The sequence below is a fragment of the Vicia villosa genome, linkage group LG7 (genome assembly GCF_029867415.1).
Source record: "Vicia villosa cultivar HV-30 ecotype Madison, WI linkage group LG7, Vvil1.0, whole genome shotgun sequence".
Taxonomy (NCBI): Eukaryota; Viridiplantae; Streptophyta; class Magnoliopsida; order Fabales; family Fabaceae; genus Vicia; species Vicia villosa.
In genome coordinates, this window is record NC_081186.1 from 83067503 (window position 1) to 83076070 (window position 8568).

Here is an 8568-nt window from a genome sequence, read left to right on the forward strand (position 1 = left end):
ACCTATTATGACATGCTAGCCATAGAATAAATAAGGCTCTAGGTCGAGCTTCATTGTTGAAGAACACTTTCCTCCACGTAACCATCGGCTGCGGGTCTAATAGGCGATAATAGAATTTGCTGATACAGAATTTTCGAGATTGACACAGTTCAGCCCACTGCATCATACTTTGCACCTTCCCTCTCTGGATTAAAATACCTTTCAATATCCACGAGCACGAAACCTTAATCGGGGTTGTCATAATGTCTGCGCCCTTCGTGTAATAGGTGTGGATCCATTGGATCCACAAAGAATCTTCTTTATTGCAAAGGTTCCACGAGAGTTTCATCAAGCAAGCATTATTCCATCTTTGAAAATTTATAACATTCAGACCACCTTGATTTTTGGGTAAGCACACTGTACTCCACGCAACGGGACTCTTTTTAGTGACACTACCTTTACCCGTCCAGAGGAAGGATCTACATATAGCGTCCAGCCGCTTGATCACACCCTTAGGAAGGGGCATACAATGCATCCAATAGCTAGTTGTTGCAAAAATGACACTGCGTAATAGTTGGGCCCTGCCGGAGTAGCTCAGCAAATGGGCGCTCCAATGGTTGATTCTGTTCATAATTTTATCCACCAGTCCCACACATTGAGAATTATTAAGCTTACGACCTGTCAACGGGATTCCCAAGTATCTGAACGGCAGCGACCCTATCTCAAAGCCTGTTATTCCGGCCATCTGATTCTGTTCATTTTCATTCATACCTCCACAATAAATTTTACACTTCTGGGGGTTGACAAACAAACCTGTTGATTGAGAGAAATCGTTGAAAGTATCCATAACGAGATGTACTGATTTCGTATCCCCCCTTGTGAATAACAGGAGGTCATCAGCAAAACTGACATCAATGATCTGGAGTTTTTCACACTTTCCATGGAACTTAAATTTTGGGATCACACTGAGTCTTTGTAGTTTCCTATGTAGGTACTCCATTATGATAACAAACAGCAAGAGGGAGATGGGGTCCCCTTGCCGTAGGCCTCTTCTAGCTGTCATCGCATTCGTATACGTGCCATTGACATTGAATTGATAGGTTACCGTTTCCACTGCATGCATAATCCATCTAACGAACTTTCTAGGGAAACCACACTCTGACAGGATTGTTCGCAGCAAGTTCCAATCAACCGAGTCATACGCTTTTTGTATGTCCATCTGAATCATACATCTCGGCGTACCACCTTTTTGACTGTAGCCTTTAATGAGCTCGTATGCAAGTAAAATATGATCATGAATTTTCCTTCCCGGCACAAACGCAGCCTGACTGTTGCTAATGATAGTGCAGAGAACTTTACTCAACCTGTTTGCAAGAACTTTTGATATTATTTTATACACCGTAGTGCAATAAGAAATAGGTGTATATTCTTTCACGGTGCTTGTCTGATCATGTTTTGCAAGAACTTTTGATATTATTTTGTCTCACCTTTTTTGTTATAATTAACAACCATTGGATTTATAATTAATGGTTAATATTAAAAGATATTTTTAAAATTTGATTAATGATTTCTCTTTCCATTTAATGACACATGATTTATTGAAGATCACAATTTAATCTCAACCATTTTCTTTTAAATTTGATGGATTTTATTTATTTTCACATTCTCATATAACTTATTCATTTTCACTATTTTTTCTCTCTCCTCCATTATTTATTTTAATAATGGAGGAAAGAGAAAAAAATAATGACACAAAATCCCTACCATTTATTTTAAAATTCATTGGTCCATATTCATTATTATATAAAAATGTCATTCTCATATGATACGTCATATATATATATATATATATATATATATATATATATATATATATATATATATATATATATATATATATATATATATATACATTTTTATATGAGAACATGAGAATGAATCTGAACTATTAGATTTTAAAATAAACTAGTAACAAACCAGTGCGTTCGCACGGGTTCTGGAACGGGACACGCATTTGTTTCAGATGTACTTTTAATAGAAAAATATCTAGTTATTCGTAAAAAGTAAATAATTGAATGTACAATTAATAAAAAATATTTTGATCAGTAACTTCATGTCCCGTTAATAATTAATATTTTTGATCGATAATTCCATGTCCCGTTAATAATCAATATAATAAGAATGTAAAAAAGAAAAACAAAATTATTTAACTAAAGAGCTTATTGATATATGGATTAAAAAATAAAATTATTTAGATTAAAAAAACTTGCTCCCATTTATTAAAAAATATATTAAAATTTAGTCATTAATTTAAAAATAACACTTGTCATTAATAATATATTTCCTCTGTCTCAAAATAATTGTCAATTTAGATTAATATTAATAATAAATGGATAGTATTTGGTGTCAAACCTTGGTGTCAATTGATTCATTCCCTTTAAAAAATACTATTAACAAACTCATGCGTTCGCAGGGATTTTGGTATGAGACGCGCATTTGTTTCAGATGTATATTTTTTAATAGAAAAATGTCTGGTACCCATGAAAAAAATAATAATTGAATATATAGAAAAATGTCTGGTACCCGTAAAAAAATAATAATTGAATGTTTAGAAAAATGTCTGGTACCCGTGAAAAATAATAATTTAATGTATAGAAAAATGTCCGGTACCCAAAAAAAAATAATAATTGAATGTTTAGAAAAATGTCTAGTACCCGTGAAAAAATAATAATTGAATATATATAAAAATGTCCGGTACCCCCGTGAAAAAATAATAATTGAATGTTTAGAAAAATGTCTGGTACCCGTGAAAAAAATTGAATATATTGAAAAATATCTGGTACCTGTGAAAAAATAATAATTGAATATACAGAAAAATGTTTGGTACCCTTGAAAAATAATAATTTAATATATAGAAAAATGCCTCGTACATTTAAAAACATTTAGATCAAAGTTTTTAATCCAAAATATAATTTTATTATAAAATATGTGAATAATAGAAGCTAAAAAAAAATGTAATAGAAAAATAGAAGAAAATAAATATTAGAGGAATAAATAAGTTGTAAGAAAAAGATGGAAAATGATTGAGTTTTAGCCTGGGGAAGATGGTTGAGTGTGGGTGCAGTTACCGTGCATAGATAAAAATCTATGCACCATGCATAGATTATTATGGACCCTCGGATCAAATTCTAGACATCAATTGTTATTACTCAATACTCAATACTCACCACTCAATACTCAATACTCACCACTCAATACTGGATTAAAAACATGATCCAATGACTTATGTAGGCTTATGCATGGTGCATAAGTAAATTCTTATGCATATTAGCCAAAGCCGTTGAGTGTAAAAGAAGGTTGTTGAAGAGAGAGAATGAAGTGAGAGTATAGGTAGGAGTATAAAAAACCATTGATTAATAGAAGGGGAAAGAAAATATTTGGGTTTCCAAAAAAAGATTTAAATATTTGAATTAAATTTTATCTTGTAATGTAGCATCATGAAATGAAAAGAAATGTGATAATATTATATTTTCATCAATTATACAAACACTATTAATTATTATTAAATATTATAAATAGTATAAAATAATACTAACATCTTATCAATCATTTAATATATTATAAATGGTATAAAAAAATATATTGAATATTATTAATTATCATTGTAATTATTATTTATTTTGAATATGTAACATTAAATAAAATAAAAAATTATTTTGACAGTTTTTTTATAATATTAAAAAACATGTGTGATGATGAAAAGGAAAAAGGACATAGAGATAAATATAGTTGATGTGACTTTGACTTGCACTATACAACACATTATACTAAGACATATTATCTTTGTTCTATAGATTTTTTTTGATACAATATTTTACCTCCACTATTTAACATACTTCACATTTTATAAAAAAATTAATTACTTCCATTAACTATATTAACTTTATTTTTCACTACCATTGAATCATTGCAATAAGGAACATTATATAGATTATTTTGCTTCTTATAGTAATCATATGTGATTTTATTTTTTTCCAAAATTGCATTCCTTATGTAAATTAAGTTATTATATATATATATATAGAGAGAGAGAGAGAGAGAGAGAGAGAGAGAGAGAGAGAGAGAGAGAGAGAGAGAGAGAGAGAGAGAGAGAGAGAGAGAGAGAGAGAGAGAGAGAGGGATATTCTTACTCCAAGAGTAAGTTATCCAGACTTACTCCTCATCATGACCATTGATTCTTCTCAATCTAATGGTTAAAATTAATGAGTATTATTTTTCTCTCTCCATATTTAATTGCTTATTAATTTTAACCATTAAATTGAAAAAAATCAATGGCCATGATGAGGAGTAAGTTTTGATAACTTCCTCCTGGAGTAAGAATAACCCTCCTCATATATATATATATATATATATATATATATATATATATATATATATATATATATATATATATATATATATATATATATATATATATATATATATATATATATATATATATATATATATATATATATATATATCATGGATTATAATAATTAACAGCCTTTTTCAATTAATTTACTTTGTACATTTTTGATAATATCATGTATTTCAAATTGATTGTAGCAATTGTTTTCACAGTCTTTTATAACATTAAAAGACATGTGTAATGATGAAAAGGAAAAAGGCATTGAAATAAATATAGTTGATAACAAAACAGTATACTAAAACCTATTATATAGTTTGTTATATAATTTTTCTTTGATACAACCAAAACATTAATTTTCTCTTTTTATAACATTTTTTTATTTTCAACAAAATTATATATAAATCTATCTATCATTATAAATTTTAGCTGCATTTGTAGCTTGAAAGATTTATATTCATTTTTTCTAACTTATTTCACTTTAAGAAAATTTAATTACTGATTAGAATAAATTTAAGTAATAATAGTCTCCCTACAATAATTTCACCAATCTAAAAATTATAAATAAATAAAAATTAGAATAAATTATGAAATAAATAGAAATTAAAGAGAGTTAAATGAGATATATTAATGACACATTAGAATAACATTAATTTGATTCTAATTATATTCAAAGTTTGCTTTAAGATAAATAAAATTATTCAAAATCAAGTATTAACAAATAAATTCATCAAATATATCAGCTTCAATCCTGTTAAACATAACTGATCTGTAAAGCAACAACTGAAATATGAAATAAAAAAGATAAAATATAAGATAAAATATTAGGAACAAAAAAGTAAGAAGGAAGAAGACAAATAAAAACAAAATATAAACCTTCCATTTAGAGCATGAAGATGTGAAAGATTAGAAACCTACAAAAAATAATAAGAAAAATGAATAAAATCTTAATAAAACATCATTAAAAAATAACAAATATGTAAATCAAAGTTAAATAAAAATTATAAAAAAAAATACATTAACGAAATCAACCCAAGAAAATCTTACCTTATAGATCTGAAACATGCACGACAGATTCGAAACTCTAACCTTATACATATGAAACATGTGAGAGAGATTCGAGCTCTAACATTTGCATCCTTCAACCTTCATAGTAATTTGACACAACATAGGTGGTAGAAAATAAAAAAAGTGGAATAGTCTGCAAGAAATAATCTATCTAATCAACCCATACCCCAAAGTACTCGAATCTGAAAAAATATTTATGAATAACATTCGATTTAAAGATACCGTTGTTCATCGATTAGTTCATCTGCACCTTTTATTGCACATACCATAAGAGATCTTGAACATTTTCTTTGCATTCAAGCAGTGCTTCTGCAAGATCTAAAACAAATACATGAGTTCATAAACCAACAAACTAAAGAGAAAGAAAAAGTAGACATTGATGTGAAACCAGAAGAGGGAAGAGAAAGTAGAAAGAGAAAGAAATGAGAAAGTGAAAAGGAAATATAGAAAGAAAAGAAAAAGACATTAGGAACATTTTTTTATTTTGTTTATTAAGTAGAAGAAGTAGTAAACATTAAACAATATGAGCTGATGGTTAAAAAGCAAAAAAGAGTTCTATGAGACCATACATGTGGCAGCATAATAGAACAGAAGGGCAAAATAGGAGTTTGAAGATCATTGAATTTTCTTATATGATAGATGATGGAGATTATGTGTTAACTAATGATACACTCGGATTTGAACCTGAGACCTTGAGGGGAGCACACCCTCAAGACCCAAGCTTTAACCACTAAGCCACACACACGCACACATTAATGAAGTAGTGAAAGTGGTTAATAAATTATAACTAAAATAATTGGTTAATGACTTACATTTTTGTGGTTAATAGAGTTGTGAAGTTGGTTAATGACACAATCTTATATTTGTATTATAAAATTAAATTAATTTTTTAAATTTTTTTATTTAAAATAAAATTATTTTATTAAAAAAATACTGTTCATTACATAAATACAGTGAATAGTATATACAGTGGAAATATTGATGTGAAAAATTGCGTGTAAGAATAGCATGTAATCTCTAATAAGAATGCATACAAATACTCCTATATATTTGTTGAGAAATATCAACATCTTACATGAATTTGAAATCCTTAAGTAAAGAATTATAATACGTCTAGAAATTAATAAGTTATTGTCCCCTAGTGAAGGATGGCTGGATAACCAAAACATGTATGGAATATTCTCACTAATATGGAACGGAATTACTACTACTAGCATTGAACAATTACTACTAATAATCAAAACAAGTATAGCAATGATGAAATAGCTTAGAAGAAAGACTGAAGATGTCGACCAAAGAGAGAAGGAATATGAAATAATAATTCGAATAAGTAAAGTAGTGATTACTTGACAGTCATGCTGTTGCAACAAAAAATGATAGCGTATACCACATTAACATCATGAAATAAACTTTTACAACTCCTCTCTCCCCCAAAAAAATATCATGAAAGAGATAAAAAGTTTGCGTAGATGGAATGGTGTTCTCAAACTTTGCCACCTAATTCATCCAATGGATTGTGTATATATAGGCCAACTCATTTGTCACTTTAAAGAATCAATCATGTTGTTACCATGCATTAAAAATTTAGATAGAGCACTATGTAGAAAGTTAACTAGTATCTATGGAAGACATATATGATACAAGTTCCATGCTCGACATTCATAACTCATGGTCCTACGTTCATTATTATCCCACTATACAAGTTTCATAAGTGTAGCTAATAATCACATATAAAAAGAAATTGAGACAATTTTAGAATTTAATTGATATACACAAAATATAAAGCAGTTTTACATTATAAATTAATCATAATTATATATTTTTAAAAATATTTATCTTTTACTTTAATCACATTTAAAGTATTACATGTGAATTGTTATGATGTATTAATTGTGTACATATCAATTAACCTCTTTATTTTATACTTAATTATTCCGAAATTCTATGATCTATGTGAATTGTTGTTGGAGTTGAATCCTGAACCAACAACACTCTTAATTTAACTAACAAGTGTCAGCCGAGTTACCCCACGCACCCTTTTGTAACTCATTCTTATAAGCAAATAAATAATTAATTTGCTGATATTATATGCGCTTGCAAAATAAATTAGGAGTAGTTGTAATCTCTAAAATATAAACATCGTGATATCGACACTGACACATCGACACCATAATAATTTTAAAAAACAAGTGTCAGTGTCAATTTTAGATACCAACCATAACACGAGCACATATTTTTTGAGAGGTACATATCGGTGTTACAGAGGTTATAATATCAACTATTGATTATGTTATTGTACTGACTACTTACGTGAAAGTGGTCAAGTAAATTGATATTATAAGCGTGTTTAGATTGACTTATTTAAACTTATCTCCATGCTATAAATTTTGTGACACTGTTTGAAGGACAATTAAGCATTTTTCATAAACTTTTTGGAACTTATTTTTACAAGTTTTCAAAAAAAAATTATGAAAATAATTTAAAGCACAACAAAGTGCTTATTCATAAGTACTTATTTTGATAAGCACTTATGATATAAGCTCCAAATAAGTTGTTTATTCAAACACAATATAAATATATATATATATATATATATATATATATATATATATATATATATATATATATATATATATACTCAAAACAAATCATGAATACCATTGATTTCTTATTTACTCGGTAATCAAGTAGTTGATATTATTGCACATGAATAGTTATAATACTAATAATTATGTTTTATTTTTTTAACAAATACAATTTATTGAATAAAAAAAAAGTATGAGGAACGTAAAATCTAACCCATAAAAAACTAGCAAAAACGATAGTTAGACATGCTCAACCTATCTCTAAAAAAACTTTCAAAATTACAAAGAAGCGTATCTGCACATACATTTCCCTATCTAAAAATGTGAGATATCTTGAATTTAAAGAAGCGTATTGTGTGTAAAGTATTCTTTCATTTAATCAAAAGATGCCAAGAGACAATATCCAATTTAGAAAATACACGAATGGTCAATATCGAGTTAATTTCAAGTCAAAGATTTCTCCAATCCTTCATGTTAGCAGGAATAGACAATTAACTTCTTTTTTATTTTATTGACTATTTGCTTTAG

The 8568-nt window shown here is 27.9% G+C and overlaps 1 long non-coding RNA gene across 2 annotated transcripts; it reads right to left on the bottom strand.

Annotated features, from left to right (window-relative positions):
- Positions 1-5176: 5176 nt before the first annotated feature.
- On the bottom strand, positions 5177-6177 carry LOC131617622 (uncharacterized). 2 transcript variants are annotated; one of them, XR_009288635.1, is made up of 3 exons: positions 5678-6177; positions 5435-5588; positions 5177-5301 (listed from the first exon to the last, which is right to left on the bottom strand). It is a non-coding gene; the product is annotated as an uncharacterized LOC131617622 (long non-coding RNA). The 2 variants fall into 2 exon arrangements; XR_009288634.1 differs by having other exon boundaries at positions 5177-5588.
- Positions 6178-8568: the final 2391 nt, after the last annotated feature.